The sequence below is a fragment of the Pseudopodoces humilis genome, chromosome 15 (assembly GCF_049639895.1).
Source record: "Pseudopodoces humilis isolate 2021_Gansu_Grassland_sample_001 chromosome 15, ASM4963989v1, whole genome shotgun sequence".
NCBI classification, from domain to species: Eukaryota; Metazoa; Chordata; class Aves; order Passeriformes; family Paridae; genus Pseudopodoces; species Pseudopodoces humilis.
In genome coordinates, this window is record NC_142214.1 from 43,368 (window position 1) to 58,907 (window position 15,540).

Here is a 15,540-nt window from a genome sequence, read left to right on the forward strand (position 1 = left end):
TGAGATCACAAGGGGAACTGTTTTAACTAAATGAATAAAAGATACACTAATGTCCTGTCTCCTTATAGATAAGCACTTAAAATGACCCCAGTCTTCAAGATCTCTACAAAAATCCCTTTCTTCTCTTCTGAGTTTAAGAATACTTCTCTAAGTAGTTTTCTCTTGTTATACCAAGTCACTTAATTCCCTGATTTTTAAGGCTACATGGCTACATCCTCTATGGGCCAAAGCAAAGATTTCCAACCTGTACTCTGTACATCTGCCTTACTGGCATGTGCTATAATTCTAGTCAATTATAATTCTATTTCTTCAAAATATTGAAATATATTTTTTCCTCCCTCTTCCATCCCTTCCTCAGGAAAATGCTTATATAATTTCTCTGCAAGGTCTGAGAAGAGTGTTTAAATGCTCTTAAATGCAGTGCTTCCTTGAACAATTTGTTTTACAGCTGGGACTAGTCAAGATAACTTATTAAGCCCTTGGTTCTGGTGAATCAGCTAAGTGGGGTTGGACAGTGTAGGGGGGAAAAACCCTTGTTTTTAAAGGCATGTCCCTTATTGCAATTTGCCTTTAATAATTTAGTATAATAGAGTTCTAAACATTTCACAGAAGTTCTCTACATCAGATAGGCTTTTCTTTATACATGTGTAGGTTAAAACAATATAAATATACATATATGCTCCTCTAGAATATTTGTCTGGAGTGGAGTGTTTCTTGTTCTCCAGCCCAGGCTGTTGCTGTGTTCCTGTGCTGCCCTGCTGCTATCATGCTCCAGTGACTATTTTCATTCCCATTCAGTGCATACTCTCCTTGCTGGAAAGGACTTGGCAGCTGCGACGCTGCATCCAGCAGCTGCCATCTGGTACTTCCAGATTCCTATTTTCTGTCCCTCCTCTGAATGCAGCAATCCTGGAGGGTCTGGGAGAAGGGATGCTGGATGTTTCCCTTTTAACAGCCTCTGATTCCCTGACTGCTAATGGACCTCTGCAGAGACCATTCTGAAGGATAGACGGATGCCAGGTGTTACATCCCTCAAAGTGTTCAAAAAGTATGTGCATGTAGCTCTTGGGGATGTGATTTAATCATGAACACAGTGATGCTGGATTTGTTATCTGGGAGGTCTTTCCAATTGTAATGATTTTGATTTTTTTATTAATTTACTGACCCTGAGAGAAACCACTACTTGCCTTTAATTGGGTGTCCTCTAGTTCAGGAATACTTGTTTGCACAGATGGCTTCTCTCCTGTCATTTTCTGATGGGCAGATGAGATGCCAACTACATGATTTATGAGCTCTGGTCAGAGATTAATGTATCTCTGAGATGCATTAGGCTCAGAGATTTATGTCAAGCACTGGACATTCCTGCGCTATGTGGAGTCTGGGCCTTTTTTTACTTAGCTGCAGGGACTGGTGTGCATTTTTTCCACCATGTGTGTCCCAGAGTGCAGACATTTTGTTGGCATTTTGCTCTGATTCCTTACCATGAGCTGGCTCTGGTCTGGGTCCTCCTCTGATGGTCAGATAAACCTTGTGGGTGGTTGGGAGCAGCAGGCTGGCTTAGCTACTCCACCTCACTTTAGTCACTCATTAGTAGTGTTAAAAATAGTCCCAGACTGTGGTGACAAACAAGAGAGATTCTTTTGCTATGAAAGAAAAAAAAAGTGTTATATGTATTAAAAAAAACCCAACCAAAACAAAACAGGAATGCTCATCCCTTTCAAAGAAGGGAACACAAACTTTCATTTCCTTTCATTTTTGTTCAGGTGCCAATTAATTTGTCCCATCCTGGGTGAACAAGGGATACCTCATATACCCATGTAGCACGTTGCCTTTGGTAAACACTCACCCATCACCGGAATTTTTGACTGTCTTGTGGTTTTTAATCCCCTTTTCTGGCAGGCTTTACCAAGCCCAAGCATGTCAATACTGATTCGGGGTAAAAGTGTTGTTGCACCACTTTGTTCTGTGTTCTGTTTTCCTGCAGTGTCTGATTTAAAACATTCATGATTTGGGCTCAGGGCCCTATTCTACATAGCTGCTGACCCACTGAGAGTTTCGTACTCCTCTGAGCTAGTACGTGTCTACACTTGGAGGATTTCAGCAGAAACCTGGTGCAAACTGCTGGTTTTGGTGCCTTGGTATCCGGAAGGGGTTTCAGTATCGCAGGCAGCATCAGAGGGATCTTTGTTACTGCTCTGACAATATTGCTGCACAAGCAGTTGCACTGTGGTCGTACCCTACAGGTCACAATTTATTTACTGTGGAGGTGCAAAAGTGCCCGTGAGGTGGGCAGGCAGCCGCTGGGCTCCCCGAGACAGCAGAGAGGATGTTTTTAGGTGCCTGGAGTCGTAATGGAGCTGGCTGAGTCAATGTGAGCCAATTCAGATGCAGTGCTCCCCAGAACAGGGTCCAGCAGGAGTGGCCACAGGTCCCTGTGAGACACCATGTACCTGTCTGAACCCAGTGCCAGGATTTCACTGCTGATTCATGCTGTCCTCCAGCCTGATTTCTAGGTGGGGGTTAAGTTGGGTGCAGCAAAGCCCTCAGAAAAGTGGCTGCTTCCCTGACCTTCATCCTCACCTCTGTACCCCCATCTCCTTCCATTACTCCACCTCAGGATTTGTGTCTGACCACAGACGTTTGTCTTTTCTCCATCTATCTTTCTCCAAAAGGCTAATGCTGGAATCAGCACAGGCTTATAAAACTATTATCAAGCAGCATTTCATTCTGGAATGCAATAGTATTACAGCTCCTGCTTTTACAACCTTTCTACCTGAGATAGGGATAAAATAACAGCTCTTTCCCATACAAAAATAAAGTTTCTGTGCTCAGAATTATAAAAAAATAAATTAACTTCAAGATACTGTGTTTTCCCAGAGTGCAGTGTCACTTTAGATAGAAAAACAAATTGCGTGGATGGAAGGAAACTGAATGTACTGAACACCCAAAGGGCATCTCTGGTGACTGAGAACAGCCTAAAATAATCCTGTACTAGCTGTCTGTTGGACGCTGTTACCCTGAGCCTGGAGCGCAGTGCAGAAGCACCCATGCTTCATGGGCTCCATGTGAACAGCCCAAACATCATCAACTCTCAAGCATGTGCTGAATAAATGATACATAAGAGAAGGTGCCATGTGCAGCTCCCCAGCCAAGGAACAATGTGTACAGTCTGGGTGCCATGCTCAACCCACTCCAGTGGAAAGCCCATCAGCTAATTAAAAGTGATGGGCAATAAGGAAAGTCCTCCAGCTGGACTTGTTGATGCATAAAGTTGTTTGGTTTTTCTTTTCTAAGGTAGACTAAGTAGATTTTAAGGAAAACTGCCTGGCTTTAGTCAAAGCTGTCACATAACCAAGACATTTAAGGCATGCGATACTATTACAGTTCCACCCCACACTGTTTGTTGGTGTTGGATTTGTGCCACATTTTAAGATTAGCATGAAAGCACTCTTTTTTTCCTCTGTTCCAAGGGTGCACTAGTGACTGCTGACTGTAAGTGTGCAAAGAGCAGTCAAGCATTATTTTCCTTGCAAATGATAAAAGGACTTTGCTAGAAAAACAGCATTAAGAACTGTGCCACTTTTGGGTGCCCAACAGCTAAGTTCGTTGTGTAGCACAAAGGTGAGTGATTTACTCTGAGTAAAACAGCAGGGGCAGGAGAGGCTGGGCCTATTTCCACTCTGCTCCATGGAGGATTTAAGGACCCTCTTGCTGACATCTACATTTGCAAACAGCATGAAATGATTGCCCAACACCTGACCTGGACGATTTGGACTGTTTTTCTTGGTTTGTTCAAATCTGTAGGACCAGGATCATGGTTGCAGTACTGTTTCCTGCACAAAAAAATATTGCAGAGAATTTGGTTTATTAGATGGATTTAAGGCACAAAATCCACATGTATCCTCTAAGGTGGTGCATTGAACAGAGTTGCTCAGTGGGGCTCCTTTCCCCCTCCCAAGCCAGGGATGAGCTGCTGATAGAGCATGAGTCAGGACAGGGCCGGAGGATGAGCTGGATCTGATGAGGAGGCTTCCAGGTCTGCCCTTCAAAACACGCTATTGTGGAGCTCATCTTGCAGGAACACCCATGGGATGGTGGAACAATGGGGAAGATCAGGAGGCAGAGTCACAGTGGAGCTCACAGACATGGGCAGACAACAAGTCAGGGATGTGCTTCATCCCTGCAAGGCATCCTGGGCAGCATTCTCCTGGCACGGGCACAAGCAAGAACCCCCCTGCCTGCACAGAAATCTGTTGTCTGCCCACAGGCTGTGTAGAGGCATCCCAAAAAGCAGTTGCGTTTGTTTTTTTCTCTTGCTTCACAGGAAAGGAGCCTGAAAATACTGTTGGGAAATGACAGTTTGGGAAGCAGTTCTGGAATCGTCCTGCAGGGTGCTGATGCTGCAGCAGGCTCCCAGGCTGCTCTGATTCTCGGCAGTTTTCCCACATTGACAGGCTGCAGGGCACAAAACAACCGTGTAACAGTGACTAATGAGAACGGCTGCCTGTCTCTATGAAGAAACTTGGGAAGGGAGGGGTTTCAGGGAAATAAGAGCCTTCTCTATTGCTCCTTCTTGCCTGGGAAAAATGCTTTCTATGACTTTGCAAACTGGGGAGCATGACAGCCAGATTTATACCCCTGTGCAAATCCACCCCCTGATCTCTCATACGCGCAGCTGCAGCAGGCACAAAAATCTGCTTGAATGAAAAGACTGAAAAGCCCAGGATTTCCTGGCCCGATTCTGCCTTTTACGCTTATGAAGGCAGACACAGGCTCCCTCAGATGCAGCAGAGCATCATGAGCTGCAGCTGTGGCAGTCCTGCCCACGCCTCGGACTCTGTTTATGTCAATAAAAGCAGGAATGTTGCACATCTTTGTAGGCACAACCAAAGGAAGAAATTAGTGTCTCTAGTCTCTCTGGCTCAGTTTGTACTGTTCTGGGATTATGTTAATCTTTTTTAGCAATCTTGAAAGGAGGGAGAGAAATCTGTAATTAAATCAATACATATGTAAAGGAGTATCTGCCACAGAACCAGTTTTACTTCTTTGTGTTAAACACATTTCTGTTGATGCATTATTTGTGACATATTCTTTGTATATAAGGGTGTCATTAAATTGGATTTTGGCTTAATTTAAGCAATTGAATGAGTCAAATCATTCTAAGCATTTGCAGGATTTTTTAAGCTGTTACATTGGCTCTTGGTGCATGTTCTTGAGACTGTCTCAACTGACAGCTATTTTGATGATTTATGATTATTCAGAAGTAGATTTGGATAAATTATTCATAACTTGTTTTTGGGTTTTCACTGATCAAATGTGTTTGCATGTGAAACTAAGAGCCCTTCTTGCAAGCCTGCATTCAGATCTGTTTGTTTCCAGACTTCTCCAAGAGCACTTTGGAAGCAATGGCTTCAATCACTTCAGTCTAATTCCTTGGTGGCTCTGAAAGTATCTCTATTTTATTCATCTAGCATGCAGGAAAAATACTGAGAGCCTATATTCTTCACGGCATGAAAGAAGATACTGTTATTGCCCATTTAGGAAAGTAGTCGGGTCTTGCATTTTTTCTGAATGCTCAGTGCTGCTGTGTAACTGAATATTCAGGGATAAATGCTATCCATTATTTTTTGTTTGTTTTCAGAGCTTGGACCCCCCTAAATCTCTCTTAAAAATTTTTAATGTATTCCCAGCTGATCTCTTTGGAAAAATAATAGACTGTGCTGTCTGTGATCATTCATTCTGGAGAGCAGTGGCACTCCAGGGGTTGCTGGGCTTGTGTTATGCTTGGGTGCTGCTGCTGTGTGGGTGGCAGGGTCAGAGGATGAGCATCTCCTTCTAACTGAGGAAGTCCAGCTGTGTCAGTACTGCTCAGTCAGGAAGGTTGCTTGATGTCATCCTGTTATATATGTATTTTTCTGCAACAGTTTCTCACGTGTGCGTAGTCCCCTGTGTCATTGGATCAAACAAATGTTGCATCACTCTATACTTTCTGGGGTTTTTCTTTTTATCTCCTGCTTGTGTTACTTCCACCTCTAGGATGGAAAGAGAGTAAGAGCAGTCAGAACAAATGTCAAAAAAAACCCCAGCAAATCCAAATGTCTGGCTAATTCTGCATATGCCAGCACCTGGTAATTATCACTCTGTGCCTGAGGGCGTGCAATGTGTTTCCACATGTGCCATCAAGTTTGCCTCTGGTTTGTGAGTGCACTCATGGTGCTGCTGGGGCTTGTGAGAAATACATGTGCAGCGCCTGGATGACAGATGCCAACATGATGACAGCATGTTAATAATTCCAAGAGGCTCCACCAGGACAAGGCTCATCTGCTGTGGAGATGTTCAGAATGGACAGATGCTCAGTGTACCCAAGGACTTTTACATTTGTCACATTCTGCTTCTGCTGCAGTCTTTGAACAGTCCATTGGCCATATAAACAGCAAGAGAACCAAGAATAGGTAATGGTTTAGGGCAAGGAAGACAAATAATACCTTTTTGCCTTTTGATAAAAGAAGAAAATATTAGGTAAAGCCACCTGCAATACCCAGTGGAAGAGGGATGATGTAAAGTGAGTTCTCAGGGCTGAGGAAATGAAAGCTGTAGACCAGCTCAGTAAGGATCTGGTTTTGTGGTTCATGATAGTTTTGCATGGGTGGGCACTGTAGTGTGAACCTACTTCTGGTTCCATTGATTTTTTTGCCATGCAAAACTTTAAAAATCCCACCTGAATCCTCTTTTCAAAGACCCCAGCAAGCACTCCAGAGGCTTCATGATCTGCTGTTATGAAGGAAATCTGGGGTAAATTTGGCTTCCTGCACCAAACCCAGGATATGACTTAGAGACTCTGTCTGCATCATGTGTCAGTGCAACAGAGCTTCACAGCTGCATGCTTGTGGCAGCACTAAGACTCAGCATTGCACTACATCACTACTAGCTGTAGTGATTCAGCTCAGTTCTTGGAAAGTCAGGGTGAATTCCTGGGTAAGGAAGCCAGGAAGGGTGGTGATGTTCCTCAGGAGCTGCGTTGCAGAGTAGGAACTCAAGCGCAGCTCATGGGAGGGCTGAGGCCTTGTGGTGGGTGGAGACCTTGCTGCCAGATGCCCACCCAGCCACTCAACAAGACAGGGGAGAAAGGTAAGATGAAAAAACTTTGACACAAGGGCTTGGATATGACTCTGCAATTACCATCATGTCCAAAGCAGACTCAGCTTGGGAGGGAAAAAAAGATTTTGCTTATCCTGCAGCCTAACTTTGAGATACAATACACTCTGAAATTATATTGCTCTGCAGATTAGAGCTGGCATAGCAATTATTTTCTATATAGGCTTAATCTATATGGCTGTTTATATCTCTGAATCTTTACTCAGCAACAGAGATGCCTCATTTCACTGATGAGGAAACCGGTGATGAGACAAGGTGATTTGTCTGAGGTATCATAAGCAACCAGACACAGGCAGGAAGAGAAAGTGAGTGTCCTGCCTTCCAGATCTCTCCATCTATATGCCCAGATCCCAAAGGCAAACAGGATCCACATCATGGCTGGCTCATGGCCTGCAAGGGGATGTAAGGAGGCTGATGCTGAGGGGACAGACTGGGATGTGCTCTACATTTGCTTTCCTTTCTGTCCAGCTACTGAACCTGGTTTTGGTATGGTTCCCCCAATTATTGTCGTAGAGATGACAACACAATACACAAAAATCTACGTGGTAGATTTTCTTGTGGCTCAGCGAAATGGTGACTGTTGCATGTTCATCTTCCCCTCCCTGAACACTGGGGATAAATGGTCCTTTTTCCCCTGTCCTTAGGCTTAGTCCCAGTAGTGTTTTCCTTGAACAGGGTGTTTGGGGTTTTCCTTTCACTGTGTTCTACCACAAGTGGCCATTCCAGCATTCAAGCCTCTCTGACTGCATCACCTCTGTGTAATACATCCCTCCAGGTGTGCAGGGGGTTTTAGGCCAAAGATTTTCCACTTTGAAAAAGGGTTTCTTTTCTGCTAAAAGAAAATTGCAGCCTCTTGGGTTTGGTGACTCATTCAAGTGAGTGAGAAGAAATATGTCAAACAGCTTGGGCTTATTAGGGAGCTGCTCTGGAAAGAAACTGTGTCCTGAAAAGAATCTGTGTGTCCCCAGGCCAGGTCTCATCAGCCAAAGTAAGGGCATGGTTGTTCCAAGGGGATGTGCAGATATGCTGCCAGGGACTCTAGATGAACCTGGGCACCAGCAAAGAAGCTGAAATCCCATGGCCCTGCAATATAATGTGGTGATCTGGATCCATAAGTAGCACCCACCTATGAGGCATATAGCTCTGTATCTGATTTATTACGCATGAATTATGTTTGCAGGAGTCTTCTCCATGAGAAACTTGTTCTTCTGGCATGACTTCATCCTGGGGGACCTTCATGTGGATAATCATCTCAGTTTGGGGGGTTTTTTAGCCCCATAATCTCCTGAAACAGTGCTTGAACAAGCCATGTTTCTCTGGTTTTTCTACAGAATTTTTTCACATCTTATGGAAAAGCTCTGGCAAGGATGAAGCAACTGACACACTCAGGGGTTTCCAGCCACCAACCCATCACAGCCTGAGTATGGTGGGAGAGGGGCCAGGCATGGGGATCCAAGAAGGGCTGGTGCTCTGTGGGCGTTACCTGAATGCACCTCTGGACTCTGGTAAACATGAGATGAACTGAGGTCTCTCAGCCTCTGTAAATAGACAGTGAGCTTCCAGAAGGTGTCAGCCAGTAAGAGCCTCTGGTACCTAGAAACTGTAGTGTCTTTGCTCCCAGCATCAGCAGGATGCTGGAGATGGAGCTCCAGCATCCTCCTGAAGATGCCTGCTTGCATGTCAGAGCCTTGCTGGCTGTGATGCACCCAGGCTGGGGCCACCTCTGATGTCTCTGATGGCTGATTGTGCTGCTCAGGTGTCTGTACTCAGCCCACAGTCAGGAGTTCTCACAAAAAGGGGGGATATCCACTTCTGTCTGGAGGTTGTCTATATTCCTTTGGCCATCAGCAGAAGCAGCTGAGCGAGGTCAGTGTCCAGCCCAAACCCAGGCTTTGCACCCTCTCTGGTCATGGCATCAGGCCTGTCAGGCTGGCCTGGGGCTTTCACCCTCTCTTCCCCACTGTGGCTCCCAGTGTTTGGGCTGAGCACAGGCTGAGCCAGCCCTGCTCCCATGGACTGTGGGGAAAGCCATTGTGATCCTTGACAAGACATTTACCAACCATGAGCTGCTGCTTCCTTGCAAAGGAAACCTGCACCTGAGGTCTCATCTGACAGAGGAATTTCTGAAACATCAGTGCTTTATGGAAACTGGATTTCCTATTTTCTTAAAGCAGGTATTGTCCCTGGCATGAGCACAAAGAACGTTGTTATGTCAGCAGCAGCTTTTGCAGCTTTACTTTGCTCTTTTCCCCACAAAGCCCTTTGCTCTGCAGCCTGAACTGTGACCACATCCCTGGGCCACCTGGCAGGTGAAGTGTGCTTGACTGCAGGGCTTCTCTGGCATCTCCTGTGGCATCACATGGAGACCGTTTATTTTTAGCCACAGTTTTCCAGGTGGCTGTGTGAGGCAGGGATGGAGGCATGGATGGGGCAAGGAGAGGAGCTGGAGGAATCAGTAGATGTCAGAGTTGTTCTGTCCTGCTCCTCTCAGGTTTACAGGGATTTTATAATGGATTTGTTACCAAGATGAAGGCCCAAGGCTGAAGGTACTCAGCCTGGCCAAAGTGCAAGCTGGAGCTGGAGCCGGGCTGAGCATTCGCACTGTCGTGCCACAGCTGCAACAGGAGTAGAAGCATGAAGGGAAAGGTCTCCATGTGATGCCAACATGACCTGCTCAGAGCACCCTGGCTTACAGCTCTGAGGCAAAAGGGCTGTGTGACACCACTGCAGTGTCTATACACGCATGGAAGGCAGCACTGCTCTGCCTTTGCATTGCTTTGCAGGAGATTCAAGATTGGTTTTGCTGCCTCTGACCATGTATGCAGTGTCCTGGCTGGACACCCAGACTGAGATGGCCGCATGTGAATTTTCCACAGATTCCTGCTGCCCCTGGTGCTGCCTTCTCCATGGGGTTGCTTAGCCCCAAGCAGGGGCCAAGGATTTCCTCCCCTAAGCTCTCAGGTCAGAGCAGTGTTCCTTGTCTGCCCCTCACACCTTTGGCTGCTCACCCTGCCTGGTTCATCTCCTGCTGCTGACAGCATTGCCACTCTCTCTTGCTCACCCTGGGCCTGTGTGTGACTCCAACGGGATCCTAGTTATTTAGAGCTGGGAGTACAAGCCCCCCAGGGGATTCAAAGATCAACGAGGAGAGAGGAGAAATGACAGCAGAGGCTGAAAGGGGATGAGTGAAGAGCCACAGATGTGAATCCTGTAGTGGTGAAGAAAGCCCTGTGATGAGAGCCTTGTGGAGCTCGGTGTGTGAAAGATTTGGGAGAAGATGAGTAATTTGCATTAATATCGCCTTGACAGGGGCTTGTGGTATAATGGAGAAGAAACAGGCAAAAGATTGAACTGGTGACTGCTAAATCTGCCTCGGGAGATTGCTCATGTCTTGATAATTTCCAGTCAGGATGAAGATGATTTGCTGTAGGATGTGTTGCTGTGCAGCTCCAGTGGAATAACCAAGCACGGTCAGCCCAGGACTCAGCCATGGTGAGAGCTCAGTGCAAAGCTCCACCTGTGGAGGGAGGGAAAGGAGAGAAAGGCTGTGTAGAAAGATAGCTGATTCTGTCTTGTGTCAGACAGCTGATTCTGGGTTGTGTCTTACCTCCCAGGACACAAACCGATACAAAATTCTTGGGAACCCATCCATCTCAGCACTGCACATGGCATCTCCTCCTGGACTTTGGTAAAGAGCTATGAAACTGGGCCACAATGCCTGGATCCATTGGCATGTCCCAGTCGGTGGCCAGGGACCTTTGTGGGATGGTGGGAGCTGAGGTGTCTCTGCTGTGGCAAGGCTGGGTAGTGGCAAGGTTTGTTTGTGGAGCGCAGCAAGTACTTGGAACCAGCTGCAGTCACGGCTGCCAGGGGCTAAGCCCCACTGTGGGGAGAGGAACGGCAGCATCCTCCCTCTCCTCCCGAGGCTTTTGTTTTGTTTGTGTGTCCCGCACGGATGCTGAACATGCAGTCCCGTCTACCTTTTTGTCCCGACGGGGCAGGCAGGGAGGAAGGAGAGATGCAAAGGTGATGCTCGGACCCTCCCCACCCACCCACTGCGCCACGCCGTGGGAGGCGGCGCTGGCACCGCCAGCCCTGCAGCCTCCCCGGGTTTTGCTTTCCCCCACTCCTCCCCTCTCCTTTCACAGCATGAAAAGGCAGAACCTCGCCGGGGCGTTTCAGTGCGGTTTTGATGGGCGCAGGCCCCCGCGCCCCATGCAGGGTGAGCAGCTTTCAACACTTGACCGAGAAGGGGGGAAGGCACGGGATGTTCTGCTCCCTTCCGCCGTGACTCAGGCAAGAGGGGCTTGTTTGGCAGGACCGGGGCCGTGGGCCTCCCCGCACTGGGCTCTATTTTTAGGAAGTTGGGAGAAGTAGGTGCAGCCTTCACAGCAAGTTTCTAGTGCCATTTGTGGTTTCGCAGCTACAGCAAAGCTCAGCATCAGCAGTTCCGAGGCCAGGTGCTCTCTGTGGTTCAGCACAGCAAGGCTGGCATTGTCGCACAGATGTGGCATGAAAGCCACACGCCCTTTGGGGCCCTCCATCCTTTGCGGGGTCACTGGGGCTTTTTTCTTTGCTGTTCCCTGTGCTCCCTCCACCTTAGTCTCCTGGGGAAAAGGCTGGCTCGGGGTGCAACCGTGGATTGCACAGAAGGGCAGGGAGGTGAGGGGGTAAAGAGGGAAGTGACCCTTGGAATGGGGTTGCTCAGTGGGACAGCAGCACCCCGGTGCCACCCCCTGTTGCTCTTTTTCTATTATTCTTTGCTGCTCTGGAGGGTGGCAGAGAAGATGTCTGGAGAGGCAGATGTCACCTCACATCTGCAGGGAAAATGCAGTGGAGATGTCACTGTCCATCTGATCTAATCTACCTGCTGGGACCACCTGTGTTCACATCTGCTGGAGCTTGAAACTTTTGCTCACACAAACTCACATGGGTTTATCCATGGCTGAGGACCATGGGGAGCAGTGCTTGGGCTGCAGCCTGCCATTGCCACCATGGCAACACCCAGCATACTCTGCTCTTCTCTTCCACAGGGGTGGTGTGACTTTCACAAGCATTAATACGTTTTTCTCTTCCTGAAACTGCTTCTTGCTGCTCTGGACTCCAAGAATTTTCTCTTATTCATACTGAAGTAGATAATGAACAGAAACTGCAATACAACCTTTCCTTCTCCGAATGCTGGTGATATTTTCTGTGGTTCTCTGGCTATTTCTGTCCCCTCTTCCTCTCTGATGGCAGGTTGTCCTGGAGACATGAGAGCTCAGAGGATACAGGAGAGTGAAAAATCTAAAGAAGTGAAAAAGCAAATGGCAGAAAAGTTCAAATTTCCCTTCTGCCCCTGGCCCTGGGCTGAAGGGACTTAATTTAGGTTTCTCTCATACAGTCCTTTCTGCATGCCTCCCACAGCATTGCAGGTAAACTCCTTTTCTGACTCAGATTAAAATCTTCTTTTTGAGTGTATTGTTCTTAGCACAACACCCAGCTTTTGTTAATTGTAAAGATCATCTGGGGCAAGCAACACATTTTAAAAAGATAGTCAAGAAACCACAGTGGGCACCCAAAAAAACCCCAAAAAATCACTCTCTTCTCAGCAGCTTTCACCTTGCTGCCTTCAGAGATGCTTCCAGCCTTTGACAGATCAAAGGGTCAGGCAACCGGATGTTTTTTCAGTAAACAAAACTCAGAACCCCAAGTACAAATGGAGAAAATTTGCTGATCAGTGGAAATACCACAACTAGGGCAATAGGAATGCAAGCAATGGATCACATTTTCCCATTGTATCACCCAGGGGTTATCTGGCTGTAGGAACTGTGCCAGTTTGGGTTCACAAGTGGGTGGACATGGTTACATTTAGAAGGTTTGGTGGGAGGTGAAAGAAAACCCAGTTTGTTTCTGGTGATGGTCACAAAGTGAAGATGTGACTTCATCTTCCCTGGGATTATTCCATGAAGGCAGACTCTTCCTTCTGGTGTTGGGTCATCTCTTCCTTGCTCATCATCTCTCTGGATCATGCTCCGCTTTCCCTAAGACTGTGTTTGCTGCTCTGCTAAGTTCCCCCATGTTCCTACAGCAGCCAAACAGTCAGGGATATGCATCCCCCCCATCCCTACTATGCATGTGAGGTGGAAGCAGAGCATGTCCCAAGGGGCCAACAACCCCCCATACTCTGCAGCAGGTCCTCGGATTGCCTGGCTCTGAACAGCAATGATGCCAGAACAGCTCACTGGGGGTCTGCCTGCCCCAGGGCTTGGTCAGCTCCTCCTGTCTGATCCAGCACTTGTGGCAGAGCAGCCGTGGTGGTCCAGGTTGAGCCAGAGAAGCCTCAGGACCAGGTGCTGCAGAGTGGATGGCTCCCAGGGGTTGCTTCCTGACTGCTGCAGCAGCAAAGGGCTGGATTGCTGATGTGGAACAATGGTTCCCTGAAGAGGAGCTGCACTGTCATATTTTCCATCTGGTTTCTCCTATCAGGGTGCTGCCAAGGAGCAACTCAGCTTCCTGATTTGCAGCACAAACTGGCCAACTGGTGACGTTCTGTGCCAGGTACCCAGAACTGGAGCCTTTCCCCGTCCTCCTCACCAAGCCTCTCAGCCCATCCAAGGTTCCAGCCTCCCCACCAAGGTGAATGCAATGGAACCAGCTACATGCTTGGGCTTTTCAGCATTTCCTACAGGTTCTCATTTCAGTGAAGCAAATGCTACACAGAAATATCTTTGGAAAGGTTTTGACCACTGGAGAAAGCCAGGGCTCAGGAATAGCTGTGCAAAAACTCTCTGCAACATTCAGTGCTGTGGTTTCAGATGTTATTGGTTGCCTCTGTCCCAGCATATTTGGGAGCAGTATTAAATGATGACTTGTGATGTAATTCAGTTTCACATGTAGTGACTTTCCTCAGATGTGTTAATTTTAGAGGAAACTCTAAAGAGCCCTGAAAAATACTGGTGAGTGTGATGGGGCTAAGGCAAAGCATGAGTACTTTGGGGAACTGGTGCTGCTCCCCACTGTAGCCTTGTGGCCCTCAGCTGTCTGGGGTATTATTGGGAATTTTCAAGTGGCTTTCTCCCTGTGGCAAACTTGCTGTGGTATGGACAGTATGCAGGAGCTTGATGTCAGACCAGATGCATGAGAGGAGGCCAGGCTTAGCCTTTCCAAAGATTATGGAAATTTTAAGACCAAAAATAAACAAATAAAAAATAAAATAAAATAAAATAAAATAAAATAAAATTAAATTAAATTAAATTAAATTAAATTAAATTAAATTAAATAAATAAAATCAGACACTTGGCAGTGGCCCCAGGTTGTGTGTGGGCTTGGTCCTCTGCAAAGCAGAACTGCAAGCCTGAGGGACCAGGTCCAAAGCTGAGTGATGCTAAGGAGACCCTCTCTGGGAACACAACTAGCGTATCCCCAACACTGTTTGGGTCACCTTGCTGCCACTGGGAGGACACTCCTGAGGAGTCTGGAAAGCCCTCGTGAGCTGTGCAGCAACGTAGCCCTTGGATGGTCAGGGTGTTTGGGCAGCCCTCAGAGTATGAGCACTCAGGGGGAGGGGTTCCAGCAACTCTCTCCTCTAGAAGACAAAAGGGGGTTGACCTCAGAGCTGGCACCCTCTTCCCAAAGGATGAGCCCTATTCCTCACTGCAGATGTGTGACAGTCCTGGCAAACTGAAGGGTTACATGACTCTAAAGCACCAGCCAGGGCCTCAGCCCTGAGCCGTCCTCTGCCCTGTTACTCAATTGCTGCCCACAAAGACCCTGGAGCCATCCCACACTTGTGATTAGGATGTTATATTTAGGAGCACAGTGACCTGTTAAGGTCAAACCCTGATTCAGTTTCAGAGGTGTTTGTGCTTTGTTATCAGCATTTGCTTTTGCAGCTCATGGCACCTTAACCACGCAGGGCAGGATGCGGGAGAGAAGGCAGATAGCAAATGCAGATGCTGGACTCCATCCTGCAATGCTCTAAGCAGCCCCAAAAAGGCACAGTGTAACCTCCTCTCCTGGGGCTGCTGGCAAGTAGGTCCTGTTCAGCAACCCTCTACCTTGGCAGGATCCAACCCTGTCTTGGCTGTGTGCACATCTGATAAGAGCATCTCTAGCACACCACTTTCAAAACAGCTCTATATGATGGTTGATGAAGCCTTCAAACCAGCACCCCAGCCCTCCTCAACGCATTCTTGCAGTCCCTCTCCTTTCTGCCCCAACCAACCCCCACATTTATTCTCTTTACTTGGAGAAAATTAGGTCTGTCCCCTGCTGCAAGCAATGAGGACCCCCAAGTATTTACTGTATATTATTTTAGTAGTGTTACAGGTACTCATGAATGTTGGATTTCTGAAGAGCTTGGAGGCAGGACCTCACCTACCTGCAGCCAGCTGGAGAGGGTCA